This window comes from Carcharhinus amblyrhynchos, chromosome 1 (assembly GCF_965287045.1).
Source record: "Carcharhinus amblyrhynchos chromosome 1, sCarAmb.v2.hapA, whole genome shotgun sequence".
Lineage (NCBI taxonomy): Eukaryota > Metazoa > Chordata > Chondrichthyes > Carcharhiniformes > Carcharhinidae > Carcharhinus > Carcharhinus amblyrhynchos.
In genome coordinates this window covers 66,713,224-66,733,593 of record NC_137324.1, presented here as the reverse complement: position 1 = coordinate 66,733,593, position 20,370 = coordinate 66,713,224, and the positions used below count along the sequence as shown (strand labels likewise).

General features: G+C 42.8%; 1 protein-coding gene across 2 annotated transcripts in view; it reads left to right on the top strand.

The window, feature by feature from the left end:
- The window catches only part of pde4d (phosphodiesterase 4D, cAMP-specific), a 1,181,705-nt gene that overhangs the window by 284,006 nt on the left and 877,329 nt on the right, over positions 1-20,370 (top strand). The gene's annotated exons all lie outside the window — the stretch shown is intronic.

Below are 20,370 nucleotides of genomic sequence, written 5' to 3'. Positions count from 1 at the left end.
CAGGTTAAAGTCCAACAGGTTTATTTGGCAGCACTAGCTTTTGGATTCTCAAGCTCCTTTACCTGATGAAGGAGCTTGAGACTGAAAGCTAGTGCTGGACTTTAATCTAGTGTTGTGAGACTTCTTACTGTACAGAGTTGGTGCCAGAAGATAGTTAATGTTTTGCTGTTGATAAGAAAGGGATGGGGGAGTAGCTACAGACTGGTCAACATTATTTGAGCGGTGGGAAGTTATTGGGGAAATAAACACTGAGGGACAATATAAATTGTCACTTTAGACACAAATAATCAAGGGCAATTAATATGTTAAGGAGAGATCGTGACTACTGAACTAGATAGAATATTTGCGGAGGTGACAAGATGGATTTTAGTGAGATACTTGGTAAGGTTCCATGTAGCAAATTGATTAGAAAAGTAAAAACCTATTGGACACAAGGGAAATTGGCTCGATTGCAGAAAGAAAATTGTAATGGTTGAGGTATGATTCTGTTATTGGTCCAGTGGTCATGTGCTGGATTCAGTATTAGGTACCTTGTTGTTTGTGATAAGTATCAGTGATCTAGACATTAATGTAAGGGACATGCATATGAAGTTTGCAGCAGATAGAAACATTGACTACATGGTTGATGGTGAGGAAGAAAGCAGGAAGATTCCAGTGGACTAGTTAAATGGTCAGAAAAGTGACAAATGGAATTCAATATGAAGAAGTGTGAGGTAATGCATTTGGGGAAGGCAAACAAGGCAAGGAAGAGCAGAATAAATGGTAGAACTGTGGAGAGGTGGAGGGGCCTTGGTGTGCTAATTCATAAATCCCTCAATCATTCATTGGGCAGATTCTTTCCTTTTTTTAAATCACTGTGTCAGGATCTCACGTTTATCTCTTCAGTTGCACTGCCGAGTTTTTAGACCACAATTTCAGCCATTCTGAACAAAAATGAGGCCCGCTAGAATTGGCAAGGCCAATTCCACAGATATTGGGATGCCAACTTTAAAGGGCACCCCAATTAGTATTGAAAGCTGGTCCCAATGGACATGGAGGACTCCTCACCACTGAAGTATCAGGGGCTCTCTTCTCTCCTCCTAACTCCCCTCACCTCCACTATCAAGGCAGTATTGTGGGCAATCTTCCCCCTTGCATCACATTTCCCTCCCTGCCCCAATCACTGGTGTCTCCAATCAACCCCTTTTGCAGGTAAGTCTCTTGCCTGCCCTGCTTCACAGATATTCTCCTTGACAACTACCACCACCACAGATAAGGGGAACTCCCTCCAATGGGGTTCTCCAAAAGGCCTGTCCCTCACACTGCCCAGGCACAGGTTGGCACTGCTGGGCTGACATTGTCAGATTGGCAGTGCCAATGTCAGCATACTGCCTAGGCATGATCCTCTTCTGGGAGCTATACAGTGCCCCCAGTGAGATCCCCCTTGACTGAAATCATCTTTAAATACCAGTTGTGAACTTAACTACAAAAGGTCATGAACAAAGTCCAGTCTATCACTCAAACCAGCCTCCCATCCACTGGGTGACTGTCTACACTTCCCAGTGCTTCAGAAAAGCAGGCAGCATACTTAAGGACCTCACACATCCTAGACATTCTCTCTTTAGCCTTCTTCTGTTGGGAAAATGATATAAAGGTCTGAGATCCCGTACCAACCAACTCAAGAATATTATCTTCCCTGCTGCCATCAGGCGGACCTACCTCTCATTAAGTTGGTCTTTCTCTACACCCTAGCTATGACTGTAACACTACTTTCTGCAGCCTCTTTTTTTCTTTCTCTATGTTTGGTATGCTTTGTCTGCATATTGTGGAAGAAACAATACTTTTCACTGTGTACTGCATGTGATAATAATCGAATCAAGTATGACAATAAATCAAACCGTTGATGTGATAATGAGGTTTGAATATTTAGTGAGGGGGGATCTTGTGGTGAGTTGGGGGAGTTAATAATCTTAAAACAATGTCAAATGGAATGCTGCGGCGAGTAACCCACCTCCTGACTCCCCAAAGCCTATCCACCATCTACAAGAATACTCCCCATTTGCCTCGATGGGTGCAGCTCCAACAACACTCAAGCTTGACACCACCCAGGACAAAGCAGCCCGCTTGATTGGCACCATATCTACAAATCATGCTCCACCACGGACGCTCAGTAGCAGTAGTGTGTACGATTTACAAGATACATTGCAGCAATTCACCAAAGATCCTTAGTCAGCACCTTCCAAACCCATGACCACTTCCATCCAGAAGGATAAGGCAGCAGATAAATGGGAACACCGCCACCTTCAAGTTCTCCTCAAGTCACTCACCATCCTGATTTGGAAATGTATTGCCGTTTCTTTGCAGTCGCTGGGTCAAAATCCTGGAAATCCCTCCCTGACGGCATTGTAGTTCAACCCACAGCACGTGGATGGGCAATAAATGCTGGCCAGCCAGCGATGCCCATGTCCCACGAACGAATTAAAAAAAAATCATTATATCACCAGTGAGGGGCAAGATCTTGCTGGCGAGAATCTCGTTTCCTGACTCGTGGGATTTTGCGCCCACTTCGCCGTTTGCACTTGTGACAGACGTGGGTGCAAAATCATCCCCATTGTATTTGGTCTGGGATTATGAGAGCAGGGCGGCTCTCCTAGAAGTTTATGAAATGCTAATTATGCCATAGCTGGAGTACTGCACAGAATATAGTTCACGTTATATATTAATGATTTGAAAGGGGTAACTGAACGTATTACCTCCAAATTTGCAGATGATACGGGCAGCACCGTGGCACAGTGGTTAGCACTGCTGCCTCACAGCTCCAGGGACATGGGTTCAAATCCCGGCTCAGGTCACTGTGCGGAGTTTACACATTCTCCCTGTGTCTGCATGGGTTTCCTCCGGGTGCTCCGGTTTCTCCCACAATCCAAAGATGTGCGGGCTAGGTTGATTAGCCATTCTAAATTGCCCCTTAGTGCCCTGGGATGCATAGGTTAGAGGGATTAGTGGGTAAATATGTAGGGATATGGGGATAGGCTTGGATGGGATTGTGATTGGTGCAGACTCGATGGGCCAAATGGCCTCTTTCTGCACTGTAAGATTCTATGATAGCACAAAGTTGGGTGGGAGGGTGAGCTGTGAGGAGGATGCAGTGATGCATCAGCATGATTTGGAGAGGCTGCGTGTGGGCATCTGTGTGGCAGATGCATTATAATGCAGTTAAATGTGAGGTTATCCACTTTGGTAGCAATAATTGGAAGACAGATTATTACTATTGATTAGTATTATTATTATTGCTATAGAGGGAGTACAGCCAAGGTTTACCAGGCTGATTCCTGGGATGGCTGGTCTGTCAGGTATGTGGAGAGACTAAGTTGTTGAGGATTATATCCACTGGAATTTATGAATGTGAGGGGATCTCATAGAAACTTATAAAATTCTAACAGGTGTAGCCAGGGTAGATTCAGAAAGAATGTTTCCAATGGTGGGTACTCCAAAACTAGGGGTTATAGTTTGAGGGTAATGGATAAACATTTTAGAACTGAGGTGAGGAGAAATTTCTTCACCCAGAGGGTGGTGAATGTGTGGAACTCAATACCGCAGAATGCAGTTGAGGCCAAAACATTGTCTGATTTAAGAAGAAATTAAATATAGCTCTAGGGACTAAAAGGATCAAGGGATATAGGGGTGGGGGAAGGGGGATCAGGATATTGAATTTGATGATCAGCCATGATCAAAATGAATGGCAAAGCAGGCTCAAAGGGCCAAATGGCCTACTCCTGCCTCCTTGTTTCTACGGTGACCACAGTATAGGAAGGACTGGTTGCACCAGAGAGTATACAGGGGGGTTTATGTGGAAGTTGTTGAACTGGAGAATTTAGTGATGAGGATGGATTGGATAGGCTGGGGCTGTTATCGGTAAATGAATCAAGGAGTAAGGCAGGTATTATCTGTCAGACTTGCTGGATCTAATTGGCTGACTTCTCCTGTGTCTTGTGGTCTAATGGTCCTCTTCGAAACAGAGGAAAGTGAAATGAAATCTAAAGAAGGTGTATAAAATTGAGGTGTCCAATGAGTAGGTGAGACCTATTTCCCTTGACAGAGAATTCAAAACTAGGGTCCATAGATTTATATTAATTGGGAAAAGAATTAGAGGGAAGTTGAGGAAAAATCTTTTTTCCACCTGAAGAATGGTAGGAGTCTAGAACTCACTGACAGAAAAGGTGATTAAACAAAACTTTATTTGCATTTATAAAATGCTTAGATATGCACTTGAAGTGCTGTAACCTACGAGGTAATGGACCAAAAGTTGGAAAATTAGTTTCTGCAGGATAGCTGCTTTTGAGTTGGCACTGGCATGGTGGGCTGAATGAATCCTTTCTGTGATTGTATGATTTATTTCTGAGATAGTGTTAGCCCACCATTGAGTTGGGTGCTCCACTTTGTACAAATACGGTCGAGAGCTCCAATTAGAGGTTCAGCCTGAGCATCAGGCTCAGCCTCCTGTGCTACCCAACACCACCTCCCCCCACCCCAAAACGTCTTAATGTTTGTTTCGTGAGTCTCATTAGCTGACTTTTACTGAACATGTCAAATAATCAAAACTAGCCATGCAGGGTCACATTTGGCTCTGGATCTGTATACTGGCAGTTTTAACTGGTGAAAAAGTCACTATCACTCCCTTACTGACATAAAAGTAGCTGTTGGACAGTAATGTGAAGAAGGATCCTGTTGCCTTTCCACTTTTGGGCAATGATGTAAATAAGGATCCTGTTGCCTTTCTGTGATAATGCTTAGCATTTTCCATTTAAAATGACGGTTTACTGTATTGTGTTGGGAATGAAACAATGAAATTCACTTCTCTATTTCAAATGTCGTGTGTTAAAACTCCTGCCGGTGGGTGAGCAAGGGCTTTCTTTATTATTTTATGCATCGGAGGAGGGTAGACATTTTCATCATGTTGTATCATTGGCTGCTCAGATGGTACCCAAGACATCCCATAGAATCCCTACGGTGCGGAAGGAGGCACATCAAGTCTGCACCGACTCTCTGAAAGACCATCTTACTCAAGCCCATACCACCACCCTATCACCATTACCCTGCGCATTTACCATTGATAATCCACCTAATCTACATACCTTGGGACACTAAGGGGCAATTTCACATAGCCAGTCAACCTAACCTGCACACCTTTGGACTGTTGGAGCAAATCAGAACGCATGGAGGAAACCTAAGCGGATTCTGGGAGAACATGCAAACTCTATAGACTGTTACGCAAGGCAGAATCGAACCAAGGCCCCTGGTGCTGTGATGCAGCAGAGCTAGCCACTGTGTCACCATGCCGCCCACTTTTACCACACTTTCTTCCTGCTTCAGATCCAAAGTAATATGCACATCGATTTCTATCCTATCACTTTTGTAAGATTTGCGAGTAATATTTCAAAAATTCTGCAGTGTACACTGAAATGAGAAGTGATGCATTTTGGTAGGAAGTCTGAGGAGAGGCAAGAAAACAATTCTAAAAGGGATGCAGGAGCAGAGGAACCTGGAGAAATATGTGCTCAAATCAATGAAGGTGGCACGTCAGGTTGAGAAAGCAGTTAATAAGGTAAACAGGATTTTGATCAGGATCCATTGTGAAGAAGTCATATTGGACTCAAAGCATTAGCTACGTTTCACTCTATTGATGCTGTCAAACCTGCTGAGTTTTTCCAGCACTTTCTATTTTTATACAGGAACTTGCACTTCATGTACACAGGTAGGGATTACAAAAACAATTAAGTTATGATGAACCTTTATAAAACACTGGTTCAAGTTTACTGGGGAGATTGTAGCTTAGTGGTAATGTCACTGGACTAGAGGCCCAGGCTAATGCTCCAGGGTCATAGTTCATCTCCCATCACAGTAGCTGGTAGAATTTAAATTTAGTAAGGATATCTAGAATATAAAGCTCATCTCAGTAATAGCAACTGCGCCAACTATCATTGATTGTTGTAAATCCTGGTTCACCAATCCTCCTTTAGAGAGAGAATCTGCCTGCCTGTGACTCCAAATCCACAACAATGTAGTTGACTCTAAACAGCTCTCTGAAAAGGCCTCACAAGCCAGGCCAACAAATTCTGGCCTTGACAGTGACATCCAAGTCCCAGGTAGTGGCAAGGGTGGTGGGGTTGGTGGCATTGGGGGGACCTGCTTTGCTCACACTGTGTTAGGGAGCCTTTAGAAATGATGCCCCAGATCAAATGCCTTGAGTTGCTCTTGGGGCAGGTGAAAAAGTGGCTTCCCTGCCAGTGATATGTTGCGGAACCCGTGACTCCAAGTTTTTTCCAAAGTCCCGCACTGTATGTGGGGAAAGCCACCATTTCCATTGGCGGCTTTAATGCCTACTTTTCCCGTCCAACATCGGCTGCTGTTGCTATCAGAGAAAATCCCAGCAAAAGAGCTTGCGTGGACTAATTTATGTTAGTGTGCGGAAGTGTCTTTTGTATTTTTTTTTGATATTACTTCCTTTGCAGTAGATGTCATGTAGTGGGTCATGGCATTATTTATTTGACACATGACCAATGAAATATTACATTTTGAATTTAACCACTAATATAACTGCAGTTAAATGTGAAGAACTAACACTCTGGTGTATACAGAGAGTATTATGATTATCCCATGACAGATATTCATGGCTATACCTACAAAAGTAGTTCTTGTAATTTATGAAGCTGTGAAGTCAGTGCAGCTCTTAGAATTCAGGAAATTGCATTGTAGCTTTATAGTTCCCTCAGATACTAGTTATATAACATAAGGCATCTAACTTTTAATCTAGAATGAAACTTTTAGTCTAGCATGAAAGATTATATGGAATCAGCATATGTTTTTAAAAAGACACAAAAATAAATCTGTACAGTTAGAAAATATTGGGTTTGAGGGATTCAACTTTTTAATTAGGGGGAACAGGTGGAGCAAGCAATGACATTGATGGCTGCATTACGGTAAAAATGATTTAGATTTATATAGCAGAATGCTTCCAAACATTTTGTCTGTGTGACACCATTTCAGTACCTCCGACTTCTTGTGACTCCAGAGTGAAATGGAATACTGGTTAATGTACTAGGATTCACAGCATGAATACAATAGGGTATTAATTAATGAACAGTTTGTATGATGTCCTCATTATTGATATGTTAATTATCATAATTCTATTGCAATAGAATCATAACTATTAATGCATTGCAATCCAGATTATTGATGGAAGATGATTCTGATATTGAAGAACTGAGCATTCTATAAATAAAAACAACATCTCCCTTTTAACAGGCCTTCTTTTTGCAACAACAATCAGGCCTCAGAAAACCATTAGGTTATGCTTAGCAACAAAAAGCGCAAGGATGAAATTGTCTCAAAATTTGTCAGAAGGTAGGATTTTCCATGCAACCCATCATGCGTCTCACAGTGGCGGAGGCGGCCCACTATAGGCTGGTGGTGGGATCTTGTGATCCTGCCATTGTGAGTGTGCCTCGGAATTTGTGACAGGTATCCATCATCGGCAGGACCAGAAGATCCCATTGACTTGGATAGATGGAAAATTCCAGCCAGAGTGTCAATTTCAGTCTGAAAATCAATGTGTAGCTCTTCAGCTGCACGGCCAAGATTCTTGCTTCAGAATCTTTGCCACTTGCTGAACAGCGAATCTGGGACGTGGTTTGTAGCGTCATCTCGGGGCGGAGGAACAGAAAGGGCCGGCAAGGTTGGTCCCACAGAGATTGAACTACAACTTTAAAGGGTGTGCAACCTGCACAGAATTTAAGCAGCAAACCACACCCCCCCCCCCCCCAACTCCACAAACCCCCACAGACACTAAGGAACCCTCATAAGTATCGGGCTAACCCTCCCTCTTCCCCTGCACCTCCCCACCATGTATACATTGGGGCAACTCCTACCCACCACATATATAAGGGGAGCCCTCCCCCCCACCCCCGCAACTCCCCACAGAGTGCCTGCCCCAGACACTGTCACCCTAGCACTGCCAGGGAGCTGTGACAGGACACTGCCTGGGTATGTCCATCACCAACTGGGTGCCATTGTTACCTGTCTGGTCCCAGAATAGTCATCGTGATTGAGTCTTTTGTTTTTAAAAAACAGCACTGATCCATGCTAGTGTGATGTCATACTGGCTGGGTGGAAGATGCATTGAGGACGGATCTAGTGGCACCAAGCCCACTAATAATAGTATAATGTATGCAAATCAGGCGCATGCCCTTCCTCGGGGGAGAGATTGGAAACTAAATTCTTGCTGATGAAAATCCCATTTTTGGCCTCTCATGGGATGTAGTGGCCATTATAGGACATGTGTCTAGCAAGGCTTTAAAAGGGCTTTGCAACTGTTAGAAAGCAGTCTGAACTGCACAGCAGTCAAAGCTGCCTTGGAGCTTGTGATCTCCAAATCATGTTATGTGCCCACCCCACCCTCCCCGTGCGGGATTTAGAAAGCCCCGATATAGTATGTCCAGCGTCATATAATGTTCCTGGAAGCATTACAGCCAAAGCATTTCCATCTGAATCTTCATAATCTTCTCAAGGTCAATGAGGGGTGGGTAATAAATGCTGGCCTAGCCAATGATGCCCACACCCTGTGAATATGTATAAAAAAAATTAGGACAGGTGAACAAAAGCTTGGCCAAAGAGGCTTACAGGGATTGGTAGGAATAAGGCCAAGGAGAGGCATAGAGAACAGAGGATTGTAAGATTAGGAAAGAAAAGGCCATGAAGGCAGTTGAAAACAAGGAAGAGAATTTTAAAAGGGACATTGCTAGACTCAGAATTAAGGTGGGTCAGGAATGATGGGTGAATGGGATATAGTTCCAGTTAGGATATGACCAGTGGAAATTTAGTTTTATGGATTGTGCAAGGAAAAAGGCTGGCCAGGAGAACATGGGAATGATCAGTTTTAGATGTAACAAAGGCATGGATATATACATCAATAGATCATGGTTGATATAGGACTGAGTACATAATTTATGACAATTGGTCATGGAATATTATAGGTGCCCATGGTTTTGCATAAAAGGCTCATTCTTTATGGCTTTGGAAGCAACATAGCACACAGTTTGCTTTCTGACATATGTATGTTCGGAGTAGAAGGGTGCCTGGTGGTAAGTTATTAATGAGTGTAGTTTAATCTAATCTTGTCCATGAGATCCAATTCCATGTCCCTTGACCCTATTTTCACTGAACTGATCACGCAGCTTAGCTGATACTGTTAACGGATGTCTCTATTCAGGTATGGTCATCTTGCTCTCCTTCAAATCACCCTTTGAGGAAAAAAAATGCTTGATTGCCCTGTTAATGCAAACTACCAGCTGCAACCCCTCTTTCTTCTCAAGTCCTTGTTGTTGTCTCCTAAATCTGAGCCCATCTTTCCCAGAATTCCACGATTGAATTATGTTTCTGGCCACAGTGCAAAACCAGCTCTTATCAAAGCCACAAATGATATCCTAAGTGACTGTGACAAAGATAAACTACAATTTCTTGTCTTTCTCAACATGTTTTCAGCCCTTAACACAGTTGACCACACCAGTCCCTCCCAATGTTTCTCCATCATTGCCCAGCTGAATGGGTGTTCACTTGCCTGGTTCCAGTAATAGCTTTCTAACTCAAGATACTGCTGACCAAACTGGCCAAGTCCTCAAGGATATATCTGCCAAACTATGCTTACAGCAGGCGACAAGAGAACCAATGTGAGGGAAAAGTAAACAACCTTGTCCTCATCAGTCTACCTATCAGTCAGTTCATGTGGAGATACAGTCCCATATTTACGCTGAGGAACCCTCCATTGTGTTGAAGCACAACCATCTTAAATGGGATAGACTAAGATCAGATCTAGCAGCTCAAAAATGATATCCATGTAACAGTGTAGCCCCAGTAGCAGCAGAATTGTGCTTCACAACCTGGCGTGGCAGATCCTTCATTCTACCATTATAAACTCCACATTATAGCCTAGACTCCAATCCTAGTTCAATGAAGAGCTTAGGAAAGCAAGCAGCTGCACCTGGCCTACCAAAAAATAAGAAGTTGCCAACCTGGTTAAATTAGAAACCAGGGCTAGATACATGATAGACAGCATAGACAGAGCTGAGCAATCCTACAGCCAACAGAGCAGATCAGAGCTCTGCAGTCTTGTCACGTTCAGTCATAAATGGTGGTGGACATTTAAACATTTGACACGCGGAGGATGTTCCACAAGCATCCCCATCCTGAATGATAGGATGCCTAGCAGGTCAGTGCACATGACAAGGTTGAAGTGTTTGCAGCTCCCTTCAGCCAGGAATGCCTAATGGGTGATTCATCTCACCCTCTGCTTAAGGTTCTCAGCATCACAGTTGACAGTCTTCAGCCAATTCTGTTCACTGTGTATGATATAAGAAGCAACGGCTATGGTCCAGGATAGTATCCCACCTATTGTGCTGAAGACCTATGAATCAGAACCAGCCAAGCTGTTCCAGTAAAGCTACAACATCAGCACCTACTTGTTAATGTGGAAATTTGCCCTCATAAGTCCTGCCCACAAAAAGCAGGAGAAATCCAATCTGCCCAAATGCTAACCTCCTTCATTGTTTCATGTGTTGTTGAAATCTTTAAATAATATTTGAAAATTGTGATGGATCTTCAGAATTATGATTAGATAATACCACAAAATTGTTTCCTTTTACAGTTATTAATTTAAACAAATCTAGTTTGCAGTATTAAGATTGTGTTTGATTTCCTGTTAGCTGTTAGTATCTATTACATCACGTCTGGAATGGTTTTGAGGCAGTGTTTGAGCTGACATGTTGAGCATCAAAAAATGGTGCACTGAGTAGTCATATAAATATTTATTATATAAATTGTACCTAACTTTAATGCACTTCTGATGCATGTTGGTGCATTAAAAGCTTCAGAAAATAGCTTTCTATGACAGTAGAGAAACTGGTGCCATTTCCTATTGCAGAGAGAAATAACATTTATAATTAAATCAACTGTAATAGAGAATTGGATCAATTGATCTGAGGTCATAGTCAAATAGAATTTTCAATTCAGCGCACTTTTGGTAGCCCTATATATGGATTGTTATGATGATGAAATGAAAACTATCCACCTTGTAAATGAATACCGATCACGTTGCTTTTTCTTATTCCATGTTTTCCATCATAGCTTCTACAGCCAATGTAGAATCTATATTCTAGTAAATATAACCTGATTCATTTAATAGTCTGAACAAGGTTTCACCAGAGTTTCTTGCCAATACTTCCTCAATTGCACTGCAAGCTAGAACAAGGAAAAAGAACCTTAAAGTTAAGTTTAGGCCAGTCTGGTGTGATGTCAAGAAGCAGTTCTTCACAGAATAGGTAGTCAATATTTGGGGCACTCCTCCCCTTCAAAAGGCTGTTGAGGCTAGTTTAAATTAATAGATTTTTTTCAGGTAATGGTATAGAGGGCAGTGGAAACAAAGTAGTCAGCTAAAGTTAGGACAGATCAGTCATGATTTGACTGATTGAAGGAATCGGCTCAAGCAGCTAAATGACCTACTTCTGTTCCTATTTCCCAAAACACACGAATCTCATCACCTGAATCAGCCCTGCCAACCTAATCACGTGGGAGGGGGCACATTTCTATTCTTCTCACACTCGGATCATGGAGTGGCGGTGCTAAGAGGGAGGCGATGAACACATTAGTTAATGTTTGACACAACGTTAAACATGAACTTAAAAAAAAGCTGACATACAAAATAAAACAACTTGCTGAATAGAAGCAAGTCAATTAAAAACTGACTACTAAATAAAGGCAACCATTGTAGTGTGAAAGAGCGTGCGTATCCAGCTCACTGTCTTGAGTAACCGTTGGCATGTGCAGATGAGGCTGAATGAAACCCCAAGACTGGGAGTGAACCAGACACACATTCAATTCTACTTCTAAGTCCCCCTTTCTCTCACTAAATCGGCTGAGGAGGGCGGGAAAAGCAGAAGAGGAACATGAAGTGAGGCCTATTGGTGCCTGAATGCAGGTGCCCACCAAGAGGAGTGCTGGGAGAAGTGGGGAAGCATGGAGATGCAAGGTCAAACAGCATGAGCTGGCCAAGAGAATTGGGAGCTGGAGGTTGGGAGCTGGTGATATGAGGAAGTGTGATGAGCAGAGGCTGAACGTGCTGCAGTGCTTTTATCTCCATCTTCACACGGTCTGTTTGCTGCTCCCCAGTCACAGTCTGTTTCTCTCCCATGTCTGCTGCTAATAGGCTGAATAATTAATATTACACATGGGAGAGGAACAGGTGGAGGAGTAGTCCCATGCCTTCAAACTTACTGACCCATCTTACCTGCATTTCAGCCATCACTCTGTGGCTATGGCGACTGGCCCCAGGGATGTAATGTTGAAATTTCTCATTCCACAAATAGCAGAGGGTGAGAATAGGTTCAATAAACCAGGAAAAACATTATCATAAGTGGTGCCTTAGCGTTGTAAAACCCGAACTGGCCAATGCCTTTGAAGAAAGAGGACCTGCCACTCCTATGCATTTAGTCTTTCTGTAACTCATAGTCACATTATGTGGTTCACTTTTGCAAATTGTGGTGGAAGAACATATTACCCCGATACCATTATTCAAATGATAGGTTTTTCCTCACGTGGTCCGCCCAGATGGTAATCTGGATGGTTCTATCTAGAATCATAGAATCCCTACTGTGCAGGAAGAGGCCATTTGGACTATCAAGTCTGCACTGACTCTCTGACATGGTGTCTTATCCAGGCCCACCACCCCATCCTATCCCATGGTTAATCCATCTAACCGATATATACATCTTGGTACACCAAGGGGCAATTTAGCATGGGCAATTTAGCATGGCCAATTGACCTAACCTGCAAGAAGGTTATTTATTAACACAAACTTGCCACAGATGTTTAAAATGGAACAGCTCACTCACTCGTCTTGCTTGTTGGAGATTTCCACTGCCAATATTTGTGCAACTTAAACATTGCATGGCACTTCATTAAGCACTGATACTAATAGCTTTAAATTGAAATCTTATATTGAATGATAAGATTAAGAAGTGGAATTGCTTACTAATAATTGTATGGTGCTTTAACTTCTGCGGGAGTTCACTTCAGTCATCCTGATGGCAGTTTACATCCCACCTCATATGGACGTGAAGATTGTGCTAGATGAAATAAACATGACTACGAATAGCATTGAGATGAAATATCCCGAGGCCTTGTTCATTGTGGATGGGGTCTTCAATCAAGCCAAGCTCAAGCATACTATCAAGTTACCACAAAAAGGTTTCCTGTTCCACCAGAGGTCCAAACATCCTAGACCACTGCTACATAAATATCAAACATGCCTACCACTGTATGGTCTGCTCATGTTTTGGCAAATCAGACCACAAGGCTCCTGCTTTTGGCTTACAAGCAAAAACTGAAGTGGGAGAATCCATCAAACAAAGTCGTGCAACATTGGTCTGAGGAATCGGATGATTTGCTACGGGGCAGCTTGGAGTCAGTGGACTCGGTATAATACAAAAACATTGCGACCAGCTTGAACAAGTATGCCACTACAGTAAGTAACTTCGTTAGTAAGTGTGTAGAAGACTATGTGTCAAAGAAGCAAATCTGTGTGTTTCCCAACTAGAAACCATGGATGAACAGGGATATCCACTGCTTGCTGAAGTCCAGGTCTGAGGAGTTCAAGTCAGGCGACACTGACCTGTACGAGAAAGCCAGGTATGATCTAATGAAATCAATCAAAGATGCCAAAAGACAGTACCAAACCAAGCTAGATTCCCCGGCTAACCACACTGGCCCCATCTGACTCTGCAAGTCTGCATGACGTAACAGGCTACAAGACAAAGGTATGTAAAATTGCCAGCTCCAACGCACCTCTCCCTGATGAACTTGACGCATTCTATGTCCTTTTTGAGCAAGAGGGCAGTGAGAGCTTGCTCTCCACACTGGAAGCCCTGGATGAACCTGTGTCTGGGGTCACCATTGCAAATGTCAGAGCAGCTTTCTCGAAAGTCAACCCACAGAAAGCAACTAGCTCGGATGGGATATCCAGGCAAACATTCAGATCCTGTGTTAATTAGCCGGTAGGGTATTCGCAGACATCATCAGCCTCTCTTTACAACAGTCTGAGGTCTCTTCTGCTTCAAGAAGATGACCATCGTCCCAGTACCTAAGAAAAGCCTTAATGACCTTGGACATACATTGTTATGAAGTGCTTCAAAAGGCTAGTCGTGGCACAAATTAATTTCAGCCTCCTGGAGTGCCCGGATCTACTATAGTTGGCCTACTTCTGCAATAGGTCCACAGCAGATACTATCTCCCTGGCTCTGCACTCAACCCTGGAATACCTAGATAACAAAGACACCTATGTCATTCTACTTTTTATTGACTACAGCTCAGCCTTCAACACCATTATTCCTGTGAAACTCAACTCATCTCCAAATTCTGTGGCCTGAACTTCGGCTCCTCCCTTTGTAACTGGATCCTGAACTTCCTAACTCTCAAGCCACAACCAGTGAGGATAGGCCACAACACCACCTACATGATCATTCTCAACATTGCTGCCCCACAAGACTGTGTTCTCAGCCCCCTACCCCTTATGCACCTATGACTGTATGGCCAAATTCCCCTCCAACTCAATTTTCAAGTTTGCTGATGACATCATCGTAGTGGGTCAGATCTCAAACAATGACAAGAGAGTACAAGAATGAGATAGAGAATCTGGTGAACTGGCATGGCGACAATAATCTGTCCCTCAGTGTCAACAAAATGAAGGAGATTGTCATCAACTTCAGGGAGCGTAAAGGAGAACATGGCCCTGTCTACATCAATGGGGATGAAGTAAAGAATGTTGAGAGCTTCAAATTTGGAGGTGTCCAGATCACCAACAACCTGTCCTGGTCCACCCATGCTGACACTATAGTTAAGAAAGCTCACCAATGCCTTGACTTTCTTAAGATTAAGGAAATTTGACATGTCCAAAGCGACACTCTGTAACTTTTACAGATGCACCATAAAAAACATTCTTTCTGGTTGTGTCATAGCTTGGTATGTCTCTTGTTCTGCCCAAGATGCAAGGAACTATAAAAGGTCGTGAATGTAGCCCAATCTATCGCTCAAACCAGCCTCCCATCTATTGACTCTGTCTACACTTCCCCTGCCTCAGCAAAGAAGCCAGCATAATTAAGGACCACACGCACTCTGGACATTCTCTCTTCCACTTTCTTCTGTCGGGAAAAAGATACAAAAGTCTGAGGTCACGCATCAACTACTTCAAGAACAGCTTCTTCCCTGCTGCCATCAGACTTTTGAATGGACTTACCTTGCAGCAAATTGATCGTCTCTACACCCTAGCTATGACTGTAACACTACATTCTGCATTCTCATTTCCTTCCTATGAATGGTATGCCTTGTCAGCATGGCACACAAGAAACAATACTTTTCACTGTATGCTAATACATGTAACAATAATAAATCCAATAACTCCAGTTACAATTGTGCAGATAATAATGCAGTCCGTGAATGCTACAATGAAATCTGGGAGGTATCCAGACATGTGAGTCTGCAAAGGATAGAGTGGGTGGAATCTTCCATTTTTTTGGCAAGGTATCATCCTAGGTGGGAAAAGTGGGAGGGTAACCTGCTGGCGGCATTGGTGGATTTTCCTGCTGTATTTTTAAACACCTTTTGCCAAAAGAAATGAAAGGGGCAGCACCCTCACCCTGCTAGCAACTTGGATCTTTAAAAGATCAGGACGTTGCTTTTAAAGGATGAATATAAAAGACAATTCAAACAATCTTACCCTCCCATGCAAGTCTTTCTCCCTCCCCTCAGCACCTCCCCCCACCATGGAACTCTGCCCACTGCAACCACCATGGAACACCCATCCCCCCACAGAAACAGCACCCACCTCAACTGTCCCCCACCCTGCCACATGCAGCAGTACCCTCTGCAACATCCTGGACATTGCCAAGGCAATGCCCGTGCATGACCTGATTTCAACACCCCCCCCAGGGGGAGGGGAGCTGTACTCTTGTGTGCCTTTGGCAAGTTCTGCCTGTCACGCTCACGTTGCAGAGAGCCTGCTCACCAGGAGAACCAGTCATGATTCTCGCTGATGTGAATGGACAATATAATGTTGGGGACCAACTGGTGAATTTATGATAATGATATTTAAATTGATGCAAATAGGATTCCTGATAATTAAATTTGGGATTCCTCTTATGTCATGAGCAAGGACAATCTATTATGGAAATCCCACCAACATGAAAAGCATTTTGGGACTCCCATGCAATTCTCTGTCCTCTTGAACGTTCCTGCTCCCTGAAATGAGAGCAGAAAGTACCCCCTCCCCCCAGAATGCTGCAGTACTGATGCATCAGGGTAACAGTTATTTTGCAGGTAAAGTATATATTTAAAAAGTCCAATGGAATTTAGATCATTATTGGAAGGGTATGGAAAAAGGTGGGGAAGTTTTACTACAACCATACAGGCTATTAGTGAGACCATACCTATAGTACTGTGTGAAGTATTGGTCTCCTTATTAAAGCAGAAATTTACCTGCATGGGACGTAATTCAGAGAAAGTTCGCTAGGTTGTATTTCCTGGGATGAAGATGTTTTATTATGAGAGGTTGGACCTGCATTCAATGGAACTTAGAAGATTTTATTAAAACAAACATAAGATTCTGTAGGGACTTTTTAAAATTCATTCGTGGGACATGGGTATCATTGGCTGGATAGCATTTATTGCCCATCCCTTGTTGCCCTTGGAGGGCAGTTGAGAGTCAACCACATTGCTGTGGCTCTGGAGTCACGTGTCAGCCAGATCAGGTAAGGATGGCAGATTTCCTTCCCTAAAGGATATTAGTGAACCAGATAGGTTTTTCTGATAATCAACAATTGTTCCATGGTCATCAGATTCCTAATTCCAGGTTTTTTTTATTGAATTCAAATTCTACTGCCTGTCATTAGTGGGATTTGAACCAATGTCCCCAGAACTTAGCTAAATTTCTGGATTAATTGTCCAGTGATAATATCGCTGAGCCATCACTTCCCCTTTGATAGGATAGATGCTGAGAAGGTGTTCCATCTCGAGGGAAAATCTCAAGCATTTTCAAAATATGGGATCTCCCATTGAACACTGTGATGAAGAGAAGTTCCCTCTGTCAGAAGGTCATTAACCTTTGACATTCACTCCCCATTGAGCAGCAGTGGCTGGCTAATAGAACATATCCAAGGCTAAGTTAGATAGATTTTTTATATGCAAGGGAGTCGAGGATTACAGATAGGAATGTGGAGTTAAGGCCACAGTCAGATCAGCCATGATCTTATTGAATAATGGAACAGACCTGAGGGGCCAAATAGTCAATTCTTATTCCTATTTTTTGTGTTATGTTCTAGTGTATGCCCCATTCTTGTTTTCTGGTGATCAATTTTAATACGAACACAATTGCTTGTTTTTTAAAAAATATCTAAAACCAAAGAGAAAAATTTGTACTTTTATCCCATTTTAGATAGATTAATCCCTCTAGTTGAGAGAGGAATTTCAAATGTTGAATTAAGTAGCAACTATATTAAATACTATTTTGGCGTGACTTGAGTACTATGTGTCGTCTTAGTCATCTCATTACAGAAAAGATAAGCAAAATTCTCTGTCATTGAGACTAACTGTGGTGGTAGCAGTTCCATCAGTGCTTTCCTGCTGGCTAGAATGGTGGGATGTGTCCTGTCTGGAGACAATACACATCTCTTTAACCTATGCTTAACGTTCTCTCCACTCACATTGTCTGTACCTTTTCAGACTTGATTACCTGTAAAGACTCGCATTCCAAGCATTATTTTGTAAATTGAGTTTGTGTCTTTATTTGCCCTGTTTATGAACAGAACTCCCACTCACCTGATGAAGGAGCAGCAAGTGCTCCAAAAGCTGGTGGCTTTTGCTACCAAATAAACTTGTTGGACTTTAACCTAGTGTTGTGAGACTTCTTACAGGGTTCTGATGGCCAGTTGTTTTAATGAGCATTCATGAGATGAAAATGTGTACAATGGTATTTGTACCACCAGCCAGTGGGAAAGCCGACCTGCCATTAACCTACCATTGGGAGAATTGCAATGTGATTTTATGCCAGTGGGTTTCAGACCTTTTGGCACCCACTTGATTCTCTGCTCCCATCTGCCACCAAAATCTGGTATGGGCAGGATGAGAGAATTCAATGTAACCTCATTAGAGAGGATATTAGAAGAGATTTGAGATGTTGCCAGGACTGGAAAATTACGACTGAGAAAAGATTGGACAGACTGGAGATGTTCTCCTTGGAGCAGAGGAGGCTGAGGGGATTGAGCTGTACAAACGTCAGTGTCTTGGATAGAGTGGATGCAAAAGAAGTGCTCTTAGCAGAGAGCTCAGTGACTTTGTGACATCAATTTAAAAGGTTTGGTAGAAAGAATAGAGTGGAGTTAGGGTTTTTTAACCCAGAGGGTTGTGGTGTCTGGAACCCACTGTCTGAAAGGGTACTTGAGGCTGAAACCCTAAACTCATTAAAATGTCTAGATGCACGTTTTAACTATTGTGACCTGCAGGGCTACAGACCAAGACCTGGAAAGTGGGATTAGGCTGGGTGGCTTGTTTTTCAGCACGCAGACACAATGGGCTTGGTATCCTCTTTCTGTGCCATACAGGTTCTATGATTCTTTCTAACCATTGAGCAGCTGCATGCTATTGTCCAACAATATAAGATCAAAAGTAGCCTGAGCAGCAAATTTCATAACAGCACAAATATTTTCTCTTTCATATTGTGACAAGTATAGGACCCAGTACTGGCCCCTATGTAGCTTTACTAGCCACTGCTTAGCAAGCTAAGTTTTTTCTATGCTAAACAAGGAACTCATTTCTTGACCATTCCTTTGCCCTCCATTTTAAAACAGATGCTATTTAAATAGGTTGCCAGCCCTTATCAAATAACAAACACAGCAAAGTCAAATAAGTATATCAGTCTTTCTAACAGTCGTATCACCAATAGTATATTCAAGGCTGTATGACAAAATAAAGCATCAAATGTTTCATACTGCTCAGGTTAATAGAATTAATTTAACAATAGATGCCACTTTTCTCCCTGGAAGAGGATAAGTAAGATGCAATACTGCTTTTGGCTATCTGGTATGACCAATTTAACAATGACATCAATTTAGTCACTCATGGGATGTGGATGTCACTGGCCAGACCAGCGTTTGTTGCCCATCATTAATTGCCTTGGAGAATCTGCCTTCTTGAACTGTTGCTGCCCATGTGGTGTAGGAAAGGAGTTCTAGGATTTTAATCCAGCAACAGTGAAGAAATGGCAATCTAGTTCCAAGTCAGGATGGTAGTGTGGTTTGGAGAAGAACTTCCCGGTGGTGGTGATTCCATGTATCTGCTGTACTTGTCCTTCTTGCTGATAGAGGTCACTGGATTGGAAGGTGTTGTTGAAGGTGAGTTTTTGCAGTGTATCTTGTAGATGGTACACACTACTGTCACTGTACATCAGAGGTGGAGGTGGTGGATGGCATGCCAATCAATCAGGTGGCTTTTTCCTGGATGGCATCAAGTGTTACAGCTGAACTCATCCAGGCAAGTGGAGAATACTTCATCATACTCCTGACTTATGTATTGTCGATGGTAGACAGCCCTTGGGGAATCAGATGGTGAGTTACATTCCACAGACTTCCCTGCCTCTGACCTGCTCTTGTAGCCACAGTATTTAAATGGCTGATCCAGTTCAGTTTCTGGTCAGTGGTAACCCCCAGGATGTTGTTGATAATGCCATTGAAAGTCAATGAGAGATGGCCAGGTTTTCTCTTATTAGTGAAGATCATTGTCTGACACTTGTGTGACATGATTATTTCTTTCCACATAGTAGCCCAAGTGAGCAATGATGTCCTGGAACTGAAATGATTGACTTACAATGACTATAATTAACTTCCATCATTCTAGGTATGACTCCAACAAGTAGGGGGTTTTCCCACTGGTTCCCACTGATTTCAGTTTTAATTGGGCTTCTAGGAGTCACCCTTGATGCCAAGGGCAATCAGTCTCACTTCACCTCACCTCATGAGTTCAACTCTTTTTGTCCATGTTTGGTCCAAGGCCACAATGAGTCAGGAGCTGAGTGGCCCTGGTGGAACCTAACCTGAGCCTCAGGTAGCAGGTTATTGCTAAGTGCTGCTTGATCGCATTGTTGATGACACATTTTGGCACTTTGCTGATGATTGAGAGTTGACTGTTGAGGTGGTCCAGTATGTCACTTCATCTGCTGTTCAGTTGTAAGTGGACAGTAATGTGCAGTTGCAGTATGTTCAGAATGTAATAAACTGTAATTTATTTGACTGCGCTGAC